The 27,487-nt window shown below is 37.8% G+C and overlaps 1 pseudogene; it reads right to left on the reverse strand.

Annotated features, from left to right (window-relative positions):
* Positions 1-555: 555 nt before the first annotated feature.
* LOC120176558 overlaps positions 556-27,487 on the reverse strand; it is a 45,640-nt pseudogene continuing 18,708 nt past the window's right edge.

Consider the following 27,487-nt stretch of genomic DNA (forward strand, 5'->3'; position numbering starts at 1 on the left):
AGATCTTGAGACTTAATTAAAATGAAAATCAATAACATGCATTACACACTCTATAAATAGGTTAGCGGTGATCTCTGTCAATTTTTAGAGCAAAGGGAAATCTGTTGGAAATTTTCAGTAATTCCCAGAGGCCTTATTTTTTTAACATTATATTGTAAAAGCACCCTCATAGAATGCAGTAGTCAAAAGTCAAACCCCACAAGTTGGTTTCAGGACCTTCATCTATAAATACCATCAGTCCAGGGTTTGAGTTAACTAGGTAAAAAAGCATCACTGATCAAAATAGGCAGGGCTCCTCATGGAACCGTAATGGTGAAAAAGGGACAAAAAATTCCAGAAATATGGCTCAATCAAGAGTGAAATAAAGAAGACAATAGTTGCAGCGAAGCTCTAAATAGGCAACAAAATTAGTGCTAGAAGCTTTCCACCTTACATTTGTTAACCTTGTGCTTGACCTGGTGAGGTGACTATTATGCCCATTCAAATTTTACCACAATGCATTATTGTTTCCAATATATATTATAACATGGTAGTACCAGTGATAGTATGATAGCATCAAATGAGACTAAGGGAACAGACCTCCCACATACGAAGAGACTTATTGAATGATAGCTCTCGCCGAAACAAAACAAGCAGTATATGAAAGCAAAATGAAGGCTTTCAACACCTATATATTAGAGATGTTCAAAAATTTCCCCGTCTGTGAATTCCAAAATATGCCACAGTGCATGGAGTTGCTGCATCACTCCAGTTGGCCCGTCAATCTTTAAAATTTTCACGCTGGAGACGTATGGAAAAGAGGTGTAAGTATTAAAAACATAAATGATCAACATTGAAATAGTCACCAAGTTTAAATTACCATTATCCTAATGAGCATCTCAAAGCACCAAAATGCATCTGCATTATCCTCAAAGAGCACAACAAAAAGAGACAACATGTCACTCATACCTAAGATCAACATCCAAGCAAAACATTTAGCATTAGATGTTTAAAACTCAAGAATTGAAGTTGGATCATTCACAGCATTGCACCAAATAAATCGCAATAATAAAAGTCAGCAAAACATGTTACAAGCAGAAGGCTAAAACCTTGACAATAACCAGTTGTAGGATCAACCCATGCATAAACAGCCAGAATATCAGATATTCTAGCTAAGTTTCTTGTATCCTTATAGAAATCAAGATGACTATCTGTTCTGACCACATCAATAACTGAGAAAACACAAATCCTGTCAGCTAAGAAGAAAAACAAATAAACAAAATCCATCAAACGGAGTACAAAAAGGGGAAAATGCTTTAAAATGCAAAAAACATAAGTTACCTATTCGGTGCAGAGTCCAAAGCCATTCACTTACTCTCTTTTTTTGGACAGTCACTTCTTGGGATCTGGTTGCATTTACCGATGGTGGTTCTAGAACACTTGATATACTTAATTTGTTCATTGTTTCTATTTTATAACTTACATTATTGGGACTCAGAGCTGGCTCAAAGGCATCAGAATGGGCCACCTATAACATCTTCAATAACGGGTTAGTGACTAAATTATAAAACTTTAGAATTTAGTGACTAAAGTAAAAATTATTGAAAAGTTTAGGGATTTATATGGAAATTTTGGTGTAGGATTAAATTGAAAAGAAAGATGAATGGAAGGGCAAAATGGTCATTTGTCAAGAAAGATTTTTATTTCCCTTTATAAGATGAGAAACCACGTGGAAGTGAAGGAAAGCAAAACATGCTTCCAGAGTTTTCTTCTTCTTCTTCCTTCATACGAGAGAGGCGGAGAAAGGTGAGTTTTCTAGTTAGTTGATTATTTGTTGATTTTAAGTGTGGGTTTTGATCCTTAGGTGATACTTAAGCTTAAGGAAAGCTTAAGTTGTCTTAAAATCAAAAGATGAAGAAATTATGAAAGATTAAAGAGAATGAGTTTCTAAATGAATTCCTGAAAAAAGGTTAATAAATAAAGTTTGAGTCTGGAATTGACTTGTTATCAACTTACTTAAGGAGTATGAAATGTTCGAATTGGATTTAGAACATGTTGGAAATTTGGTATGATTATTTAATTTCATACAGATGATGGGATGTTGAGGTTTAAGATGTGATAAATGAGTATAAATTGGTTTAAGTATGTATACTTGAGTTAAGAATATGAAAGGAAATGAAACATAAAGAATTTAAGCTGAGAATGATGAATATTTTAACTTAAAAAGTGATTTCTGGGCAAAGTGAATCAGTACACATTTAATAGGTATCGATACCCCCTTGAATGAAAAATCATCGAATACAATAAGTGTATCGATACACAGGTAGTGTATCGATACCCCTCTTGAAATGAAAATTTTTGAATGTAATTTGTGTATCGATACATAGGCAGTGTACCGATACACCAATTAAGGGATGTATCGATACCCTATAGGGTGTACCGATACCTTTTCAAATGGAAATTTAAAATAGATTTTTCCTTTAGTTTAAGAAACGAAATATTAGAGTATGCTATTTGGAATATTGATATGTAGCAATGTATGATTATGTAGATAGTGAACGTAACTCTATTTAGGAATAATCGAGGAATTAGAAACGATCGAGAAAGAGATAAGTTCTAGAATCGATTCAAATCAAGCAAGCCTAAGGTGAGTGCATATCATATTAGTATAGATATGGTTTTATGGAAAGAAGACTTGTGATAAGTCTATTCCTCTATTTGATTTCATGATTTCCTTTTTTATAGACATGCATATTATATGATTATAGTGAGTATTTGCATAAGTCTTACATGATTTCATATGATATGATATGTGATGTATACAATCATAAGAGAACAAATTCAAGCATGTGAAATAAGTAAAGTGATCATATGTGTATAAGTGAAGTGAATGAAATGTTTATATGAGAAGTGATAAGTTAGATATGAAAATGAGAAATGTATCCATATTAAGCCCATGTCATATACTGTGAGAGCTGTAGGTATAATTGGCATGCCAAGAGTTGAGGGTTAAAATTGGTCCTACGGGACACAGTGATCCTTCGGGATAAAGTGGTCCTACAGGACATAGTGATCGTCGGGATAAAGTGGTCCTTCGGGACAAGGGTTAAGTTCCCCTAGTGGGAATTTATTCGAGCTATGGTGGCAGTATTTGTGCACAACCTCAGTGTACTCAAGTACCTCCTGTTCTCAATAATGTACATGGGCAATCCAAAGACAAATTGAAGTGAAACTTGTATAGACAAATGAGTTTCATATATGCATGACATGATCATATATGTTATCGTTTAGTAGATACATGCAAGTTGTAATGTCATGATCAAATGGTAAGAGTGCATGTTTCATGAATTCATTGTTATATATTCTATTATGCCTCGTTAAGTCTATGACTTAGCGTGTAAGTGATTTACACGTAGGTACCAAGAAGAAAGAAGACCAGAGTTAAGGTCTAGAAAGGCAGCATATCCTTTAAAGCGATCAGATCATAACTGATTTACAACAATATGTTCTTTTGTTATAGTAACTATGTTGGCATGTAATTATAGTTTAAAGTTATAAATGCTCTGATCGATTTTGTAAACATCTGGATAGAATCTATGTAAATTATTGTACTATGTTTTTACTAAAATTTTAAATTATATGAGATTTTGTAAAAGTAAATATTTTGAAGAGTCAATGTGACACATCATATTTGTATCCGGGTCAGATACGAGTTAGGTGTGTGACATTTAATGGTATCAGAGCTATGGTTTAGCCGATTCTAGGCTTAAATCGAAGTCTAGAGTGTCTTTATAGGTGTACATGACAACTTAAATGTGAAAAATTATGATCTGGTAAGAGTAATGAGTATGTTATTTTGCTAATAGAACGATATGGTTATGTTTTTATAGATGTCCGGACATAATAGTTCTAGAAGTGAAGCGGGAGACGATAGACCCGCTGAGAGTAGTAATTCACCTGCCCTTGCCAGGCAAGGTGAAGAACATATAACTTCTGGAATGCTTGTAGGTGATCAAGATATTTTCTTCAGGACGTTAGACACTGTCCTGACATGTTTCCAACCTCCTGCCTCTTCAACTCAAAGAATGAATGTTGCAAAGGAGTTGAAAAGTTTGGGAGCTCTAGAATTTAAAGGCGAAGTCGACGAAAGTCATGTTGTTGCAGACCTTTGGCTCAATGATGTGAAGATCATGTTAGATGGACTCCACTGTTCTGATGTGGAGAAATTAGATGGAGCGGTCTCCTTACTCCGAAGGCAAGTAAGAATTTGGTGGACCAATGTTATACTGATAATGACTAGTGATCAGGTAAATTGGTCCTTGTTTTTAGAAGAATTCAAATATAAGTACATATGAGATTAGTTTATTCGACAGATGAAGCAAGAGTTTATGAATATGAAGCAATGAAATCATACAGTGTATGAATATGAGTGTGAATTCAACAAGCTGAGTCACTTTGCTGCCGAACTTATTTTTACAGAGAAGGATATTTGTGAATGGTTTATGGAAGACTTGGTCCGAGATTGAAAGAAATGCTAATTATGTTGAACTTGTCCTCATTTCAAGAGGTGGTAAACCATGCCAAAGCTCTGGAAAGAACTCAGAATGAAGGGTTTGAAGATCAAAGAGCTCAGCCATCTAAAAGAACTGGTGCTTCATTGAGTTATACACCATCGAAATGGGGCCGAGATACTGGTTCTTGACCTCAAGCTAGATCAGAGTCAGTGGCATCCTCTGCGAGAGGATCAAATCTGATGAGGGGATGATAAACATAATCAATGGGATCTGGAATTGGAAGATCTAACCAAAACCAAACTAGATCGTGTCACATTGTGGAAGGAATCATCCGGGAATTTGTAGAATAATTTTTGGAGGTTGTTTCAAGTGTGGAGACACCAGACATTTTATCTGGGATTGTCCAATGATAGTCGGTGAACCTACACAGCCGGAGAGATCTGTTTCTATAACTCAGAGAGTAAGGGTTAGAGGTAGAGGAAGAAGTCAGTCGGAGTCCTCTGTTCAACAGGAGATACGCTCCATTGCTCGAGTGTATAATATCAAGACCAATGATAATCCATTAGGGCACAGTGCTCGGGTAAATAGAGTGTGTCGAGTGTGTCCTATACGGATACAAGGAATTGAATTTCCTGCTAATCTGATGGAATTACCTTTTGACGAATTCGAAGTGATACTGGGAATGGATTGGTTATATTGTTATTACGCTAATATCGATTGTAGACTGAAAAGTGTAACGTTGAGAAGTTCAGAAGGTGTAGAAGTTATTGTATTTAGTGAAGGATGAAATCCATTGGCGATTGTAATATCAGTAATGTCCGCAAAGAAGTTACTATTATAGGGATGTCAAGGTTTTATTGCCAACGTGCTGGATGTTATAACCAAGGAGAAAGGGATTGAAGAAATTCTCATAGTTAGAGAGTTCTTAGATGTATTTCCTATAGAATTGTCGGGTTTACCTACGGACAGAGAAGTGAAATTCCATATTGAAATATTGTCTGGAACTGCACCTATTGCCATGGCACCACACAGAATGGCTCCAAAGGAGTTGCAAGAGTTAAAGATACAGTTATAAGAGTTGTTGGACAAAGGATTTATAAGACCTAGTGTTTCGACCTGGGGAGCCCCAGTGTTGTTTATCAAAAAGAAAGATGGGTCAATGTGTATCTGCATTGATTATAGGCAACTCAATAGAGTGGCCATTAAGAACAAATATCCTCTCCCCCGAATTGATGATTTGTTCGATCAATTAAAGGGAGCTTTAGTGTTCTCAAAGATTGATTTACGTTCTGGTTATCATCAATTGAAGATTCAGGATAAAGATATTCCAAAGACGACATTTAGAACGAGGTATGGTCACTATGAGTTTGTCGTGATCCTGTTTGGAATTACAAATACACCTGCTGCTTTCATGGATCTTATGAACATAATATTTCAACCCTATTTGGATCAGTTTGTAGTAGTATTTTATTGACAACATTTTGGTGTATTTGAAGTCAAAAGAATAGCATAGTACACATTTGAGTATAGTTTGTAGATTTTAAGAGATAAGAAGTTGTATGCTAAATTATCTAAATGTGAATTCTTGTTGAACAAAGTAACATTTCTTGGACATGTAGTTTCTACAGAAGGAATTCGAGTGGATTCTCAAAAATATTAAAGCCATTATGGAGTGGGAAATTCCAAAGAATGTGTCGAAAGTTTGAAGTTTTCTGGGATTAGCCAGTTATTATCGAAGATTTACTAAAATATTTTCGATAATAGCTTTACCCTTAACTAAGTTGTTGAGGAAAGATGTAAAATTTGTTTGGACTCTGAAGTGCCAAGAAAGTTTTGAAATGTTAAAGAAGATTTTGACAGAATCTCCAGTATTAGTTCAACCGGAATCTGGAAAGAACAATATAGTGTATAGTGATGCGTCCCATAATGGCTTGGGATGTGTATTAATGCAAGAAGGCAAGGTGGTAGCTTACGCTTCAAGATAATTAAAACCGCATGAGAAGAATTATCCAACGCACGATCTGGAGATGGATGTAGTAGTATTTGCTCTTAAGATCTAGCGTCACTACTTGTATGGTGAAAGATGTTATCTATATACTGATCATAAGAGCTTGAAGTATTTGATGACTCAGAAAGAGTTAAATTTAAGAAAAAGGAGATGGGTGAAATTTCTGAAAGACTATGATGTAGTAATTGATTTCCATCCTAGAAAAGCAAATGTGGTGGCAGATGCTTTAAGCCGAAAAACGTTTGCGGCCTTACGAGCTTTAGATGCCAGACTATCATTAAATGGAGATGATGCAATATGTGTGGAATTGACTCTTAATCCATCATGGCTCGATCGAATTAAAGAATTGCATCAAAATATGAGAAATTTCTGAAGAAGTTGCAACAAGTAAAGAACAAAGAGATAAAAGATTATGAAATCAAGTTTGATCGAAACTTATATTATCAAGGGAGGCTAGTGATTCCAGATGATAATGAGTTAAAAAATGATCTATGTTGAAAACATTTTGATGTTTCAATATAACAAATAACGATAAATGAATTTTAAGATTTTACAAATGATTTTCTAAGTATATTCTATACAATTATTCAAATGTCAAAATTATTACTCCAAGTCTTTCAAAGTTCAAATTCAATCCTTACTAAAGTGTAAAATTGTGTTTTATACTTAAAATATTTTTGAAACAATTTTCACAAAGTATTTCGAACAAAAAATGAGCCAAAAATCAATTTTATGTAGGGATGTACCGATGCACTCATGTAATGCATCGATGCACACCCATTTCGAATGTAATTTATGCACCGATGCACAACCATGCATTGATGCACTCTGGATTTTATTAAAATACTGAATTGATTTTGTACACCAATGCAAATGTCATGCATCGATGCACCCTGGCTATTTTTGAAACATCGAAGCAAATTTGTGCATCGATGCACACCCTAGTGTACTGATGCACTAAGTCTTCCAACGATCGAAATATTTGAATTTTACACATAGTGTACCAATGCACAAAGCCTATGCATCGATGCACCATACGCTCCCAACTATTTTATTAATTGTTTTCACACACTAACGACTCTATTAAGTCCACTAATGATCCCCAACGTTCAGAAGTGATCCAAGGAGTATTTAAATAAGCTCAGAAGCCATTGATTAACAAAAATTATCAAGAATCAAGAGAGAATCAAAAAGAAAACATCAAACCTCAAGTTTGAGCATTTTCAAGCCTATTTTCTTCAATATTCATTTTTGCTTTCAAGAATATTTATCGTGCTCAATTGAATCATTCTTGAGTGTTCTTTCTTTGTTCTAGAATTGTGCAAACATCTTACCTTGTGAGGTTTTTCTTGTAAGTTTGAAAATTTGTGTATTTCTCTTTGGGAGAGAGTGTGCTCAAGAATTTGGGGTATAATTCTTGAGGGAGTTGTAAGGTTACTCTTTGTCATCAAAAGAAAGAACAAATTATTGAATTTGTTGGAAAATCCTTAGTGTGGATAGCTAAGGTAGTGGACGTAGACTTTGGTTGAGAAAGTCGAACCACTCTAAATCGCTGTGCAAATATTTTCCATTTTCTGCAAAAGCTTCCACCAAAATTTTAATTACCAATTCACCCCCCTCTTGGCTATTTCGTCAATCGATTAACTCAACAATTGGTATCAAAGCTGAAGACACCTAATTTCATCCGATGCATATTATTATATTATATAATATTATAAAATATATTATATAATACATATATGTATTCACAGTTTACTTTTGGTATACATGCCCATTTTACAAATAAAAAATACATTTGCAGGCCCAACAAATCGCTGGAGTGTAGCCTACCATGCAGAGGAATAGGGTTTCTGGAAACCCTAGCTCGTCTCCCTCTTATCCCAGCCGCCAAGCGCCTCAACCGTTGGATCTAGATGAGATCCAACGGTTTATAATAGACCCCACTTTAGGGTTTCAACCTTCACTCATTCCAGCGCCGCACTTCACCCGTCGAAAACCCCTCGTGTACCACACCTCCTCACGCCACACACAGCCGGAAATCTCAACACCCTCGAACAACCTCGCATCCTTCGGCGCAAGGAACCCAACGTCAACAAGAGTCACAGTTCGATTAGAACTCAAAAAACTCAAACTAAAAATAGCATAGCATCTTTATTATAAATATCGTATGTAAAATCGACACAGGGACACACAATATCACGTACGAGGATATCAAAGAGCATCTACATAAAGAACAAGTCTTGTAATCGTTCAACAACATAAGAAATAAAAGGTTTATTTTCTTTTTACCTTTGATTCGGTTTAACTTGCTTGTGGCTTTCTTTTGTTTTTGTCTTGATTTTTAGTCAAAAATACAAAGGAAAAATGGGATTTTGCCGATGAACGAAGGGGGCAGTCGAAGGATCTTACTCAGAGCTAGCCTCCCGAGGCACGATTTTAAGAAAACGAAACTCATTTTTGAAACCAGGGGGCCGAAAAATTTCAAAAAAAGCTTACATTTTTTTGTTTGGTCGTCGATGAACGACGGTCGCCGTCGACCAACGGCGGCGGTGAGGTGGAGGGATCGTCGGAATCTGGGAACCAGCAGCGGCGTTCATCCTGCTTGATGAACAGATGAGAGGGAATGAGAGAAGGAGAGGAGAGCTCTCGTGCGAAGAAAGAAGAAATGAAGTTAAAAAAAATTGTGGGCTTTATACTCAGCCCGCGCGGTGACCCGCGTGTCAACCCGACCTGGGAAGGATCCGCATGTTTTCATTTTAAATGGGGTAAACCGCTCTTTTTGACTCTACTGTTTTTAAAACTTCTATTTTAGACCCCAAATCCGATTTTTAAATCTAATTTCATTTTCATTTCGACCCTCAATTGAGGTTTTCTTTCAATTCAATCCTTTTTCTGGATTTTAATTTTAATTTTCTTTTTATTTTTTTTAAATATTTATATATATTTGATAGTATTGTTAGTTTTTTTATTTTATTTTTGTATATATGTGTTATTAGTATTTTATTATTTATTTGTTTTATTTATTTGTTATATATGTATATGCACACATGTATTTTGTTTTATTTCTTAATATCTTTATATCTTTTCTACAAGCTAATATATATATATATATATGTTTTTATCTTCTTTTCCCTCGGTTTATTTTACTTTTATTTTTATTTTTTATTTCTTATTATTTGATTTTTTCGTATTTTATTTATTTACCTTTGTTTATTTATTTATCTTATTCTATTTTGTCTTTATTTTTCATTTCAGTTTCACTATCTCAATGTTAATCATGTTGTTTGCTTTTTTGTATTTTATTTTATATGTTGTTAGTTATTTATTTATTTATTTTTATCTTTGTTTTACTTTCTTCATTTTCAATTTATCGTCGTCACCTTTGTTTTTCTAACACTTTTCTTTGATTCTTAAAGGGTACGTTTTCAAAAACGGTTAAAGGTAAATAATTTGGATCGTCATTTTACCTTTAAATTTAAAATTAAAATTTTCTTAATTTAAGACAACTGGAAATTATATAGTACCGAAAGGGCAGTTCAAGGGTGCTAACCCTTCCTTGACTGTAACCGACTCTCGAATCCGATACATATTTGGTAAGATGAAGATCAGGTAAGAAATAGGGTATCCGATTAACCCATTTGTTTTAAAATAAATGATCGGTGGAGACTCCAATTCGTTTAATCCAAGTCGAAGCCCAATTCCAGGGCCCAACCGAAAGACGGTTCCGACAGCTTGGCGACTCCACTGGGGACACAGGTAAGTGAGTCAGGCTAAGGTAATTTCCAGTTGTCTTTTTAACGAAAAGGGTAAGTTTAAATTTTTAGGTAATATTTCGATCCTTTTTACTTACTTTTGATTATGTTTTCGGGTAAATAGTTGTACTAATCATTTTCTCATGATTTTAGCCTTCAAAGTTTTTTCTTAAGGCTCTAAACCCGAGCTCCAAACCTTGTTTTAAGTGGGGTAAAAGCGACACCTTCGTGTAAATTTATTCACCGTGCGGACCTAGCAAGTAGCGTTCGGGATTCATATACCTTATGTCTTCGTGTGAATTTATTCACCGTGCGAGCATAAGGGAATGTGTCCCCCTCGAGTTTAACTTAGTCCGCACAGGCCTGTGATGGGTTTAGGACTAAGGGTCTGGCAAGCCCAAGGGGGCACCGGCAAGGGGGAACTCGGGTACCATTTTTAAGAACCTAAACCGGGAGACCATGGAGAATTAGAGCCTACTCCGAAACCGCATTCCAAAACCTAGGGCATTTTTACCCTAACTATTTGTTTTTGTTTTTTTTCTTTCGTCATTTTTTATTTGATTTATTTTTATTTTACTAACCTTTTTTCCTTTGTGTTTGTTTTCTAGCATTTGCATCATCACAAGAGGCTATTGATCCTTAAAAAGCATTTATTAAACACAAAATAATCTGAATTAACTGACAAAGGTGTTTTAATACAAGAGATTGAAAACGCTGAGGCACGACTATGTTCCGAGAAGACTCAAAAAGAGAAAGGAGACAGTCTTCAGGGGAATTATGTGTCAGAGCTGGTTAGTTACACCTCTGTCAGCCTGAAACAGAACGATATCCAAGAACTGCAGAATATTTGGGATAGTTGGAAGAATGACAGAAAGTAGAAGTTCAGCCAACGATATGGTGATATTACCCTCTTACTTCATGTTAAATTTGACGAGCCCTTAATCAGAGCCTTGGTTCAATTCTGGAGCCCAGGATACAGTTGCTTCATCTTTAACCGGGAGGACATGGTGCCTACTATCGAAGAGTATACTACCCTGCTGCACTGCGAAAGCATCAGACTAGAGAGGGCATATATCAAACACGTCAAGAGTCAGCCCTTCAAGAACGGACTGGCTAAGATTGCAGGGGTTGATGAAAAATAGGTGACTGATCGACTCCGACACAAAGGTAACGGGGAAGGAATCGAGTGGATTCACATAAGGCAACTAATGAAGAACCACCATGATGAATGGAAAACTATAGACCTTTTTGCTCTAGGTCTGTACGGTTTGGTTATCTTTCCGAAGACTTTGGGGTGCATCGACGCAGCCGTGGTGGAACTATTTGAATGATTTCCAAGATGAGTCAACCCAGCACCGGCCATCTTAGCCGAGACCTTTCGGTCCCTTAATCATTGCAGAAGAACTGGTGGAGGAAGGTTCACTGGGTGTGTTCAGCTCCTTCAAGTCTGGATTCACAGTCACTTCTGGAAGACTAACGGGGTTGCCTACCGCCGGTTTAGTACCACCTATTCACTTTTGGGAGAGTTCATCACTATGAAGTGGCATGAAGGCGCTACAAAGGAAAAATGGATGAAGGTCTTCACTCATCTTCAAGACCGAGATATTACCTAGAGATCCCCCTGGTTGTTCCTCAGTGACATTCTTTTCTGGTGTGGGGTTTCTGATACCATGACCTTACTCGGACTTTGGGGTGCAGTTGGGTATGCTCTATTGTTAGTACTTAGACAATATGGGGCACGTCAGTTTGTCCCAGCAACAAGCAGACTAGCTAAATCAGAGTTTGTGTATAGCGGTGACAGCTATAAGAAGATGATCAAGGAAACATCTGATTCATGGAAGAAAGTATTCCGGATGGATGTTGTAGCTGCCAGAGACATGCTTACTCCAGATTATGTGGAGTGGCGAAGGCTAAGAAATAATAATAACATCCTGGTGCCAGACTGTGAAGACACCCGAACCATGGAGGAACATCTCATGCATGTCCCTTCAGGACTTGAGATAGCCAAGGCAGAGTTTGAAGTTGTGAAAAACGAACTGAAGCAGAGGATTAAGGAACTTGAAGCTGAACATTATCAATGGAAGCTCGATGCCGACTCATAGAAAGATAAAGCAGACAAATTGGAAAGGGAATAGAAAAGAGTCTGTTTTGAGCTCGAAGACTTAAGAAAAGGCTATCAAGATAAAGTCAAGGATAACTCCAAGTTAAAAGTAACCTCTGAATACTGGAAAGACAAATCTCACAGTCTGAAAAAGAAATTCAAGGGGCCTGATGAAAGAGTTTGGAAGGAAAAACTGAAGACTGCTCAAAGGCGCTTGGAAGACAGTCAACATTAGAACCAACGCTTGAGAATCCGGGTGGCGGACTTAGAGAAACAACATGAAAAGGATGGCAAGACAATAGCTGAGTTAGAAGCTATTGTAGAGGGATTCAGGAGGCAAGCGAACGAGCTTTAGATAGTGCCTTTCGATGGAGGTTTACAGTGGCGTTTTCGTTGGGAACAAGCGCAACAAAGGGTAAGGGCCAGAGACACAACCATCCGAGATTTCCTGGAACAAGTACAGAAGGCGGCTCGTCATCTTCACGGCCTGGCAAGGGAAGCAGGAGTGGTTTGACAAGGCATTCAACCAGTGACAGATGAAGGCGAAAGACTTGTCAACCTACTAGAAGTCGTTAGGGGTCTAGAAGATTTAGTCCGAATATACCTTTAATTTGTTTTTATGTCTCTTAAAAGATAAAACATTTTTGTCTGAATAATGATTATTTATAATAATGGAAACTTTTCTGGATAAATGCCTCTAAATTGCATACATCATGCATTGCATTTCTTGCATTTTCTATTTCATTTTTTTTTATTTTATATTTTCCATGTTTTTACATTCGTATTAACTAACAGAACATGTCTCAGACACCAAGCTTACCACCGCAAGCGTTAGATACGCATCACCCTCACAACACTCGTGCAAAAAAAGAAACAAATGGATGCCAGAATCGACAAGATTGAGGAGAACATGGCAAGACTGTAGAAAGAATTGGAGGACAAAATGGCTCAGAACTGTCAACGTACCATGGAGTCCATTAAGAAAAGCCAGGAGTCCTTAGTTGACCAAATCGTGGCTAAGTTGTCTGGTTTACAGCCACAAGCAAGTGCACCCGGAGCAGGTGCTTCCGAGGAGGTAACCATTTCTCCGACCCCACAAGTGGTTGTCTCATCTGGGATCTTACCCGGACTGCAAGGCGACTCATCTACCACCAAAGGGAAAGCTGTATCAGTGGCAAATCTTGACAATCATCCGGACGATTGCCCTATCCCAGATTTTGACGAAGAGAATAAGATAAAGAAGATGGAAGAGAAGATCCGGATGTTAGAAGATCAAATGAAGATGGTCCAAGGGGACCATGATTATTATGGTGTGGACACAATGGAGCTGAGTCTGGTTCTCGATTTGGTGCTTCCACCTAAATTTAAAATTCCTTAGTTTGAAAAGTTCGACGGGAACAGCTGCCCTTTAGCCCATATCACTATGTTCTGTCGGAAGATGACAGGATACGGGGGAAATGACCAACTCTTGATCCATTGCTTTCGGGAGAGCTTGTCCGGTTCAGCTATCCGGTGGTACAACCAGCTCAGCCGAACTCATATCAAGACGTGGAAAGACTTAGCCAAGTCTTTCTTAGAGCAGTACAAACATATCAATGATATGAGACTAGACAGAGTTATGCTGCAGAGCCTGGAAAAGAAGCATAACGAAAATTTTCGACAGTACGCACAGAGATGGAGGGATTTATCTGTGCAAGTTCATCCACCCTTGGATGAAAAGGAAACTAGAACGTTGTTTGTACAAACCCTGAAGGCACCTTACTTCAGGCATTTGGTAGCAATCACGTCGGGAAGTTTCTCAGATTTAGTCATAGCTGGTGAGATGGTTGAACTGGCCATAAAACAAGGAAATATTGAAGGAGGTGACTCTAGTAGAAAGCCTCCCGTGAAGAACAAGGACCGCGAGATCAACAATGTCAACACCTACAATGCTAGTAAAAGTTTTACGATCTCAAGTTCAAAAACAACTGCAGTTGTACCATCTGGTACTTCTAACCAATCTCAGAGAGAACCAATGAGAGAAAGGGAAAGGGAGCAGTTCGATCCCATTCCCATGATCTATAAAGAGTTATATCAACAACTCTTCGACACTCACGCAGTATTACCCTACCCAATGGATCCGATAAAGCCCCCATATCCGAAGTGGTATGACGAAAACGCCCACTGCGAATATCATGGATATGTGCATGGGCATTCAATCGAGAACTGTCTCGCATTCAAGAGGCTTGTACAACGAATGCGGAACAAAAAATAGATTAATTTCAACTCTGGAGCACCGAACATCGCCCAGAATCCCTTGCCTAATCATCAGGAGACAGGAATCAACGCAATCACCACCGAGAATGGCAAGAAAATCAAAACTCGTGTTTCGGAAGTTAAAGCTCCTTTGGCTTGGGTATGAAGCCAAATGGTAAAGGTGGGGCTTCTTACACCCCAATCGCGTGTAACAAGGATGGAAGATGGTAACCATTGTTGTTACCACAATGAAGAGGGGCATAAGGTGCAAGAGTGCCCAGAATTCATATCAATAGTCCAGCTCATGATGGACCGGAAAGAGCTGGAATTTTACGAAGAAATTCAAGATTCTTTGGAAGCAGATGTTTGTGCCACCGGAGAATCATCAGACAGAAGATTTGGCAGGGGTGGTCCTCTGATAATTACCCCTAAAGCGAAGACACAACAACAACACAAGCCAGGGTGGTGATCACAGCACCTCGGCCTTTTCAATACGAGGACAATCGACAAGTGCCATGGAAGTACGAATGCCAAGCAAGTACTTCTAAAAGATGTGATGGCAAAGTGGGACAAAGACCACTTGAGCCATTTAAAGAAAATTTGTTAGCTGTCAACGAACCCATAAAGGATGAAGAAGCTAAAGAGTTCCTCAAGATCTTGAAGCACAGCGAGTACAACATTGTAGAACGGCTCCATAACTTACCTACGCGTACTTCAATGCTAGCGCTATTTTTAAACTTGGAGGCACACCGAGAAGCATTGCTGAAAGTCCTTAATCAAACGTTCGTGCCACAAGACATACCGGTCAGCAAGATGGATCGACTGGTAAACAATATTCAAGCTGATAATCTCATCTCGTTTTCAGATGATGAGATTCCATCTGGAGGAAGTGGCCGAACAAAGGCGTTACATATTACTACCTACTGTAAGGGGCACGCTTTACCAAGTGTCTTAATCGACAACGGCTCAGCCCTGAACGTGATACCTTTGGTTACGTTGAAGAGGCTACCAATAGATACCTCTCATATGAGAGCCTGTCAGAACGTGGTCCGAGCATTTAATGGGACCAAGAGAGAGGTTATTGGTAAGATCGAGGTGTCGTTGACCATCGGACCTACCACCTATGACGTCGAATTCCTTATGATGGATATTATGCCGTCCTATAGTTGTCTTTTGGGAAGGCCATGGATTCATCACGCATATACAGTACCCTCCACGCTGTATCAAAAGGTTAAATTTGTTATTGACGGGCCTTGGTAATTATCAATACTAAGGAGGATATCGTGGCAAGTGTGACCATGGAGGCCCCATACATCAAGGTGGATGAGTAAACGGTAGAGTGCTCGTTCCACTCCTTATAATTTGTGAATGCCACATTCGTGGCGGAAGGAAAGAAGATTCCAAGACCCCGACTCTCTGAATGCGCAAAGATAGAGATCAAGCAAACCTTAGGCTGAGGTGCTAAAATCGAAAGGGGGTTTGGGAAGTTACTACAAGGAAGGATAAATCCAGTCCTCCCTGTTTTAAAGTTAGATTAGTTTGGGCTCGGTTTTTAGCCCAGTTACCATGAAAAGAGGAAGGAAGTTCAGAAGAACCGCGAAAGAAGACTAGCCAGGTTAACTGGAGGCGAACTTCAACGGGAGCCTATGTCATTCCCGCCTCTTTACAAGACATTCAAGTCAGGTGGTTATGTGTTTGAGACCACCTCGTTCGATTTAGAGGCTGCTCTATAAGATTTGAACATCAATTCCATAACCACAGAAGATGTTGACAACGGAGATAGATCCGGGATATGCCCTCTGCCACCTGGGTTCGTGCCTAGCAGCTGGTCGGTGGAAGAATTACCTGTGGTTTAATAGAATCTTTCAGAGTAATATTTGAACTATCTCTATTTGCCTATACCCGGGACAATAGGTGATCTTTTGTAAGGGTGAATAAACATTTGGTTTAATTTCAATAAAGGATGCATTTTTTTCCTATATCCATGGCAAACAAATTTTCTTTTATTTCTTTTTGAGTTCATTATCTATTTTCTTCATTTCAACACTTCATTTCCATTTCTCTTTCAAATTTAATTCTTTGACTATTTCGTGTGGGATATTTCCTCTAACACACTCATACCTTCTTTGTTCCTTCAGGACCCCAGATAACGATAATGTAGGCACTGATGATCTTGATCTGAAAGTGGATTTTGAATCAGCCATTTACCTCGGGGAATTTGATGAATACGACACTGAAGAGGAGTGTAACTTGTCTACCGAATTGTTGAGAATGGTAGAAAGAGAAGAGAAGCAAATTCTACCACATGAGGAGATGATCGAAATATTGAATCTAGGAACTGAAGATGACAGAAAGGAGGTTAAAATCGGTACAACTCTCTCGGCTGAAGCAAGACAAAACCTTATAGTCTTACTTCAGAAGTATAGAGATGTGTTCGCCTGGTCATATCAAGACATGACGGGACTAGACACAGATATGGTAGTTCATAAACTGCCAATTAAACTAGAATGCAAACCCGTATAACAGAAACTGAGAAGGATGCGACCTGAGATGCTCCTTAAAATTAAAGAATAAGTCAAGAAGCAATTTGATGTCGGATTCTTTCAAGTGGCCAAGTATCCAGAGTGGGTGGCCAACATAGTGCCAGTTCCGAAGAAAGATGGGAAGGTTCGTATATGCGTCGATTACCGGGACCTTAACAAGGCGAGCCCTAAAGAAAACTTTCCTCTGCCTCACATTGACACGTTGGTAGACAATACAGTCGGGAACGCTTTCCTTTTATTCATGGATAGATTCTCGGGATATAACCAGATCAAGATGCATCTTGAAGACATGGAGAAAACCACGTTCGTCACAATGTGGGGAACCTTCTACTACAAGGTGATGCTCTTCGGACTGAAGAATGTTGGGGCAACATATCAGAGAACTATGGTGACCCTATTTCACGACAAGATGCACAAAGAAATCGAAGTTTATGTCGATGACATGATTGTCAAGGCGCAAACCGAGAATGAACATGTCGAGAATTTGAGGAAGCTCTTCCAGAGATTGAGAAAGTTCCAACTAAGATTGAACCCTAGCAAGTGCACCTTCGGGGTAATATCTGGGAAGATATTAGGCTTCGTGGTCAGTAGAAAAGGCATTAAAGTCGATCCCGATAAAGTCAAGGCTATCCAGAACCTACCTCCACCTCGAACACAAAAAGAGGTCTGAGGTTTTCTAGGCAGACTGGATTACATAGCTCGGTTCATATCTCAGTTAACCGATAAATATGACCCAATCTTTCGTCTTCTCCGAAAGAACAATCCAGGAGCATGGGATAAAAAATGTCAGATTGCATTCGAGAAAGTAAAGAAGTATTTGTCTCACTCTCCTATCCTGATGTCCCCTATCCTGGGCAAACCTCTGTTCTTGTATCTCTCCATATTCGAGAACTCCATGGGGTGTGTCCTAGGACAACATGATTAATTCGAGTAGAAAGAAAGAGTCATCGACTATTTAAGCAAGAAGTTCATCGATTGTGAGGTCAGATATCCTCCTATCGAGAAGGTCTGATGTGCTTTAGTCTGGGCTACAAAAAGACTCCGACAATACATGTTGTACCACACTACTTCGTTGATTTCCAAGTTAGATCCCCTGAAGTACATGATGGGTGTACCTACTCTATCTGGGAGGTTAGCCCGATGGCAGATGCTTTTGTCAGAATTTGACATTGAGTACGTGAGCCAGAAAGCAATTAAAGGAAGTGCCATATCGGAGTTATTGGCCAGTAAAACCGATGAGAATTACGAGCCTTTAGACTTTGACTTCCCAGATGAAGACTTGATGGATATCTCCTTAGAAGAAGCATGGACTTCAATGGATAGTTCCTGGAGAATGCATTTCGATGGTGCGTCAAATGCATTAGGACATTGCATCAGGGAAATCCTAATTTCTCCAGAAGGGAGTCACTACCCATTTACTAGTAGACTCAACTTCGATTGCACCAATAACATGGCAAAGTATGAAGTATGTGTCTTGGGAATCTGAGCTGCACTGGGGCAAAGCATAAAGACCTTGCGAATATATGGGGATTCAGCATTAGTAATCTATCAGCTCCGTGGAGAGTGGGAAACCAAGGATGTAAAGCTGTTAGAGTACTGAAAACTAGTACTGAATCTGCTTGAAGAGTTCGACAAAGTTACCTTCTACTATGTGCCAAGAGAAGAAAATCAAATGGCTGACGCTTTAGCTACCTTGGTAGCCACATTCAAGGCTGGTGGGGAGGCTGAAATGATGCCAATCAACATGCAGTCGTATGAGTACCCATCTCATTGTTACCAAATTGAAGAAGTAAATGACACTAAGCCTTGGTACAACGACATTTTGCAGTATATCAAGCATTGGAGTTATCCAAAAGAAGCCACCGAAACCGAAAAGAGAACCCTTAGAAGGATGGAAGTTGGGTACATCCTTGACGGAGAGGTCTTATACAAGAAGAGCCATAATCAAGTCTTGTTAAGGTACGTCGATGCTGAAGAGGCAAAACTGATAGTGGAAGAAGTACCTGATGGAGTTTGTGGAGCACACGCAAATGGACATATGATGTCAAGACAAATAATGAGATGCGTATATTTTTGGTTCACACTGGAAAGTGATTACATCAACTATGCTAGAAGATGTCATAAATGTCAGATTTACGGAGATAAAATCAATATTCCACCTCATGCACTTCATGTAATGACGTCACCATGGCCTTTCTCTGTGTGGGGCATGGACGTTATCAGGCAAATCCATCTGAAGGCTTCGAATGGTCACCGTTTCATTCTCGTAGCAATTGATTACTTCACGAAATGGGTAGAGGATGTGTCATATGCCAGTGTCACTCAATCCACTATTTGCAAGTTTTTGAAGAAAGAGATTATATGTCGGTATGGTCTACCTAAAAGGATCATTATCGATAATACTACAAACTTGAACAACAAGATGATGAATGCTGCTTGTGAGCAGTTCAACATAAAACATCACAATTCCGCTGCTTACAGACCAAAGATGAACATAGCGGTAGAAGCATCAAACAAAAACATTAAGAAGATAGTGGAAAAAATGACTAAAACTTACAAAGATTGGCATGAGAAGTTGCCTTTTGCTTTGTTCGCTTATCGAACCTCGGTACGAACCTCGACTGGGAAAACTCCATTTTCATTAGCTTACGGAATAGAAGCAGTGCTACCCATTGAAGTAGAGATTCCGTCACTCCGGGTCTTAACAGAAGTCAACCTGGATGATGCAGAGTGGGTACAATCCAGATATGATCAGCTTAATCTGATAGATGAAAAGAGACTGAAAGCCATTCATCATGGTCAAATCTATCAGAAACGAATGATCCGAGCACATGACAAAAAGGTGCGCCCGAGAATATTCCGCGAAGGAGATCTGGTGCTAAAAAGAATTTGGACAGTCCAGAAAGATTTTCGAGGAAAATGGATGCCAAATTGGGAAGGACCTTATGTCGTGAAAAAGGCCTTCTCTGGAGGAGCCCTTGTCCTGGCTGAAATGGACGGACCTGAACTGCCACATCCCATCAACTCAGATGCAGTCAAAAAGTACTTCGCTTAGGATGAAAACCCGAGAGGGCGTCCTAAGTTAAAAAAAGGAAAAAACAAAAAAATCGTTTAGGGTGAAAACCCGAAAGGGCGCCCTAAATTGAAAAAAAAAAGAGAAAAAAAACAAGAAAAAAAACAAAAAGAAAAGAAAGTAAGGTGGGTTCAAGATGAAAACCCGAAAAGGGCATCTTACAACCAAGGATGGATCCAAGTTGAAAACCTGAAAGGGCGATTTGGATATCAGTTCAAGAAATCCAGACAGTGGAAGTGTCCCGGCATCTGAATCTTCTATAGACTCAATAAGTTAGAGAAAGATTGCACTCTCCAGAATGTTGTCGCATTCTCAAAGATCCATTGGCAAAGGCTGTGTTCAAAGTCACTTGACGGCTTTTCAGCTCAGAAGTGCCCACATTATCGAGATCTAAGACATTCATATACACACTTCATCATGTATTCATCTTCCAAAAATGTTTGTCATGTATTATTTGATCTTTTTTTTCTCTTATGAATAAAGATAATCTTTCCTCTAAATCAATTCCGCTTGAGCATCTTGAATTGGATTTAAACCTAATGATTTATTTATTCTTGCAAAAGATAATAGCATATTACTGTACAAAGATTCATTGAAAAGTACAGGTACCCGAAAGTCGATCAAGGCTCATGCACATACTTGAGATGGTCGAGAAGCAGCTCCCAAATCTGCACATCGGATTTAAACATTTGAAGAATTCAAGATCAGAACCTCAAGATTTCAAAATCCAGAGTCAACAACAACAGGCAACCGGAGATCGAGATTTCTCTCCAGAGCCCCAAGATAACATATGTTGCATATGCATTTTAGACACACCTAAGAGCATTGCATTCATAGCATCACATATATGTATAACTTTTTCAGGTTGTAGCTAGAGTCAATTTCAACTTAACAGTGGAGGATTTTGAACTCGAAGCAACACAATTTGTTCGAGTAGATTTCAACTTCACGACGAAGGATATCTAGCTCGAAGCTAAACTTCATAATAAATGGGTCATCCACGGTTTCAACTTCACGGCGAAGGGAATCGTGTCCACCCGCAACATACAATACTTGGATTTCAACTTCACAACGAAGGATATTCAAGTCAAGGCTCAATTTCATGATGAAGGGGCCATCCACGATTTCAACTCCACGACGGAGGATATCGTACCCACACAACCCGCGGTTTCAACTTCACGACAAAGGGAATCGGGCGCACAAGACAGCACAAGCTCAACTTCACAGCGAAGGGGCCGCTGACTGTCAACTTTCCAATTTCAGAGCCAATTTCAACTTCACAGCAAAGGATATTGGACTCAAGACAGCACAAGCTCAACTTCACAGCGAAGGGGCGGCTGACTGTCAACTTCCCAATTCCAGAGCTAATTTCAACTTCACAACGAAGGATGTTGGACTCAAGACAGCACAAGCTCAACTTCACGGTGAAGGGGTGGCTGATTGTCAACAAACAATTTCCCAGTTCCAAAATCAATTTCAACTTCACGGCGGAGGATATTGGAATCGGAACAATACAACTTGCTTGGATTTCAACTTCACAACGAATGATATCCAATTCCAGGCTCAACTTCACAACGAAGGGGCCACTCGCAGTTTCAACTTCATGACGAAGGGAATCGTGTACACCAGCAGCATCCATCTCTAGATTGGATATCAACTTCACGATGAAGGATATCTAACTCAAAGAAGGAGTGTCTTTTAATAAACTTTTCAGTTTTAGAGTCAATTTCAACTTCACGACGAAGGATATTGGCCTCGAAACAACACATCTTACATTGGATTTCAACTTCACGACGAAGGATATCCAATTTTCAGGCTCAACTTCATGACGAATGGGCCATATACAACTCAACTTCACTGACAGATTGACCCAACTTCACGACGAATGAGTCATCTGTAACACAGTAACACCAAAGTCTTTAGGTCAAGTTTTATCTTCGTGGCAAAGTATCTTGGGCTAGAAGACAATCCATGAGCTACTTCCAGTACTCTGAGTTTGATTTTAACTTCACGATGAAGGATTCGGGCTCATAATTTTCCAGTTTTGACTCAACCTCACGACGAGAGGGTCATTTCATATTGACAAACCAGTTTCAATATCGGATTTCAACTCTGCGACAGAGGACATTCGATATAGTCGAAATTGGTGTCTTTTTATCTTTGCTCTATTTTCGTTACACAATAATGAGCAAAGAGGGGCAGCTGAAGACACCTAATTTCATTCGATGCATATTATTGTATTACATAATATTATAAAATATATTATATAATACATATATGTATTCACAGTTTACTTTTGGTATATATGCCCATTTTACAAATAAAAAATACATTTGTAGGCCCAATAAATCGCTGGAGTGTAGCCCACCACGTAGAGGAATAGGGTTTCTGGAAACCCTAGCTCATCTCCCTCTTGTCCCAGCCGCCAAACAGCTCGACCGTTGGATCTAGATGAGCTTTAACGGTCTATAATAGACCCCACTTTAGGGTTTTAACCTTCACTCATTCCAACACCGCACTTCACCCGTCGAAGACCCCTCGTGTACCACGCCTCCTCACACCACACACAGCCAGAAATCTCGGCACCCTCTAACAACCCTGCATCCTCCAGCACAAGGAACCCAACGTCAACAAGAGTCACAGTTCGATTAGAACTCAAAAAACTCAAACTAAAAATAGCATAGCATCTTTATTATAAATAGCGTATGTAAAATCGACACAAGGACACACAATATCACGTACAAGGATATCAGAGAGCATACTACATAAAGAACAAGTCTTGTAATCGTTCGACAACAGAAGAAATAAAAGGTTTATTTTCTTTTTACCTTTGATTCGGTTCAACTTGCATGTGGCTTTCTTTTGTTTTTGTCTTGATTTTTAGTCAAAAATACAAAGGAAAAATGGGATTTTGTCGATGAACGAAGGGGGCAGTCGAAGGATCTTACTCAGATCTAGCATCCCGAGGCACGATTTTAAGAGAAAAAAACTCATTTTTTAAACCAGGGGGCCCAAAACTTTTGAAAAAAGCTTACCTTTTTGTGTTTGGCTGTCGATGAACGACGGTCGTCGCCGACCAACGGCGGCGGTGAGGTGGAGGGATCGCCAGAATCTGGGAACCAGCGGCGGCGTTCATCCTGCTTGATGAACAGATGAGAGGCAACGAGAGAAGTAGAGGAGAGCTCTCATGCAAAGAAATGAGGAATGAAGTTAAAAAAAATTGGGCTTTATACTTAGCCCGCGCGGTGACCCGCGTGTCAACCCGATCCGGGAAGGATCCGCGTGTTTTCATTTTAAATGGGGTAAATTGCGCTTTTTGACTCTACTGTTTTTAAAACTTCTATTTTAGTCCCCAAATCTGATTTTTAAATCCAATTTTCTTTTGATTTCGACCCTCAATCAAGATTTTCTTTCAATTCAGTCCTTTTTCTGGATTTTAATTTTAATTTTCTTTTTATTTTTTTAAAATATTTATATATATTTGATAGTATTGTTAGTTTTTTATTTTATTTTTGTATATATATGTTATTAGTATTTTATTATTTATTTATTTTATTTATTTGTTATATATGTATATGCACATATATATTTTATTTTATTTCTTAATATCTTTATATATTTTCTAGAAGCTAATATTTATATAAATATATATATATATGTTTTTATCTTCTTTTCCCTCGGTTTATTTTACTTTTATTGTTATTTTGTATTTCTTATTATTTGATTTTTTTGTATTTTATTTATTTACCTTTGTTTCTTTATTTATCTTATTCTATTTTGACTTTATTTTTTATTTCAGTTTCACTATCTCAATGTTAATCATGTTGTTTGCTTTTTGTCTTTTATTTTATATGTTGTTAGTTATTTATTTATTTATTTTTTATCTTTATTTTACTTTCTTCATTTTCAATTTATCTTTGTCACCTTTGTTTTTCTAACACTTTTCTTTGATTCTTAAAGGGTACGTTTTCAAAAACGGTTAAAGGTAAATAATTCGGATCGTCATTTTACCTTTTAATTTAAAATTACAATTTTCTTAATTTAAGACAACTGGAAATTATATAGTACCGAAAGGGCAGTTCAAGGGTGTTAACCCTTCCTTGACTGTAACCGACTCCCGAATCCGACACATCTTTAGTAAGATGCAGATCATGTAAGAAATAGGGTATCCGATCAACCCATTTGTTTTAAAATAAATGATCGGTGGTGACTCCAATTCGTTTAATCCAAGTCGAAGCCCAATTTCGGGGCCCAACCGAAAGACGGTTCCGACAAGAGCCTCACTCATTTGAAGGTTTAATCACCTCTTGAGTTGATTCAGAAAGAGTTAAATCCATAATCAAGTCATCAATGACCTCCACTTCAAACTCTGACTTCGGTCTTGATTCATTGCCCGTCAACAAGCATCATTTCTTCAATGGAGCTAATTATGCTTATTGGAAGAATACGATGATGTACTTCATTCAAACAAGTGACATGGGAGCATGGAATATTATAGAAGACAGATACATCAAACCTTCCACTCATCCAAGATTGTGGAAAAACCTCTATTGGAAAAATCGTTAGAAGTATATGGGGAAAACCTTCCATTCATTACTACCAAAGATAAGGATATCCCACAATCATAGAAGACGAATACATCAAACCTTCCACTCATAGAGGCCCCCGAATAACCTCTATTGAAAAAATTGTTAGAAGTATATGGGTTCCTAAAGAACTCATTACTACCAAAGATAAAGATATCCTACACAAATTGATACCTAAGGGGACTAGAATTTTGGAGACTAATGAATATGGACCCAAAAGAAATTGGGTACCAAAAATTAGAAATTAATTTATGTTTGTAGGAAAAAGAGCATTGCTACAAGGCAAGGAAAATAATTTCAAATTCATGGTACCTTGATAGTGGATGCTCAAGACACATGATTGGAGACAAGAGCCGGTTCATAGAGCTTAACACCAAAAATGGAGGAGATATGACTTTTGGTGATAATTCAAAAGGTCACATTGAAGGTATAGGCACTATAGGAAATACCTCTTTCATACATATTAAGAATGTTTTATATGTGAATGGATTAAATCATAATCTTTTGAGTATTATTCAATTATGCGATGAGATTCAATGTCATGTTTGAAACTAATGGTTGTAAAGTCATTGACATCGCATCTAATCAGATTATGCTTGTTGGTCATAGAATAGGAAATATATATACATGGTGCATTTAGATTCTATAGATATGACTAATTTATGCTTAGTTACTAAGGATGAGCATGATAGTTGGTTATGTTATAGGAGACTATGACATAATAGTATGAGTGTTTTGCAATGGTTAATTCAAGGAGACTTAGTAAGAGGGTTGCCAAAGCTAAAATGTGATAATGATAAAATCTGTGATGTTTGTGCTAAAGGAAAACAAAAGCGAGTTTCTTTTAAATCCATTAATGACGTATCCACTAGTAGAGTATTACAATTGATCCATTTAGATCTTTTTGGGCCATCTAGGACTACTAGCTTGGGTGGAAAACTATATGCATTTGTCTTGGTAGATGACTATTCTAGGTATACTTGGGTTATATTCTTAAGTACTAAAGATGACACATTAGAAAAATTCATCACGTTTTCAAAAGTAATCCAAAATAAAAAAGTTTACTATAACTAGTGTTAGGAGTGATCATGGAACTGAATTTGAAAATCTTGGATTTACTAAATTTTCCAATTCTAATGGTATTAGCCATACTTTCACCACCTATAACCCCTCAACAAAATGGAGTTGTTGAGAGGAAAAATCGAACTTTAGAAGAAATGGCTAGAACCATGCTTTGTGAAACATTTTGCCAAAATATTTTTGGGTGGAAGCCACAAATACCGCTTGTTATGTTATTAATCGAGTAATGATTAGGCCTATTTTGAATAAAACTCCATATGACCTTTTCAAAAATAAAAAGCCTAACATTAGGTATTTTTATCCTATTGGATGTAAATGTTTTGTTTTAAACAACGGTAAAGAAAAACTTGGCAAATTTGATGATAAAAGTGATGAAGGAATTTTTCTGGGTTATTCCTTAAATTCTAAAGCTTATCGAGTATTTAATAAAAGAAATTTAGTTGTAGAAGAGTATATACATGTTGTTTTCGATGATAATCCCCTTCCAAGGAAGGATTCTTATGTGAATGATGATGTAGGTATTATAAACACTAATGACATTAGACATGACGTTGGAGAACCATCATCAAAGGAAGAAACGAAAGATGAGGAAACTCAAGATCCTCTCGAGAATCCAACCATTGAAGAAATGAAAGTCTCTTACCCAAGAGAGTACAACTATGTCAAGGATGGCGAGATAATAGGTGATTCATCCAAAGGGGTAATAACTCGATCTTCTCTTAGAAATATTTGTAATTATGTTACATTTATTTCATGCATTGAGCTTAAGAATATTAAAGAAGCATTAAATGATGAACATTGGATTATGGTTATGCAAGAAGAGTTAAATCAATTTGAGAGAAGTAGAGTATGGACATTAGTTGAAAGGCCTAGTAATAAATCTACTATAGGTACTAGATGGGTATTTAGGAATAAGCTTGATGAAAGTGGTAATATAGTGAGAAACAAGGCTAGACTTGTTGCTCAAGGGTATACTCAAGAAGAGGGTATAGACTATGATGAAACATACGCTCCCGTAGCTAGGATGGAAGCAATTAGAATGTTATTAGCATTTGCATGTTTCAATGAATTTAAATTGTATCAAATGGATGTTAAAAGTGCATTTTTAAATGGTTTTATAAAATAAGAAGTGTATGTGGAACAACCTCCTGGTTTTGAATATTCAAAATTTCCAAATCATGTTTTTAAATTGACAAAAGCACTTTATGGTTTAAAACAAGCTCCTAGAGCTTGGTATGAAAGACTGTCAAATTTTTTAATTGAAAAAGGTTTTTCAAAAGGGAAAGTTGACACTACATTGTTTTTAAAGTATAAAGGTAAATATTTATTAGTAGTTCTAATTTATGTTGATGATATAATATTTGGTTCTACTAATGATGTTCTTTGACAAGAATTTTCTAAGCTAATGCAAAGTGAATTCGAGATGAGCATGATGGGAGAGCTCTCATTTTTCTTAGGACTCCAAATCAAATAAAGAAAAGATGACATCTTCATCAATCAAGCTGAGTACGTCAAGGATATGCTCAAGAAGTTTGGACTGGAAAATGGGAAACCTCATGCCACTCCAATGAGCTCATCAACAAAACTTGAAAAAGATGAAGGAGGTAAATGTGTGG

This window comes from Hibiscus syriacus, unplaced genomic scaffold (genome assembly GCF_006381635.1).
Source record: "Hibiscus syriacus cultivar Baekdansim isolate YM2019G1 unplaced genomic scaffold, ASM638163v2 tig00003398_pilon, whole genome shotgun sequence".
NCBI classification, from domain to species: Eukaryota; Viridiplantae; Streptophyta; class Magnoliopsida; order Malvales; family Malvaceae; genus Hibiscus; species Hibiscus syriacus.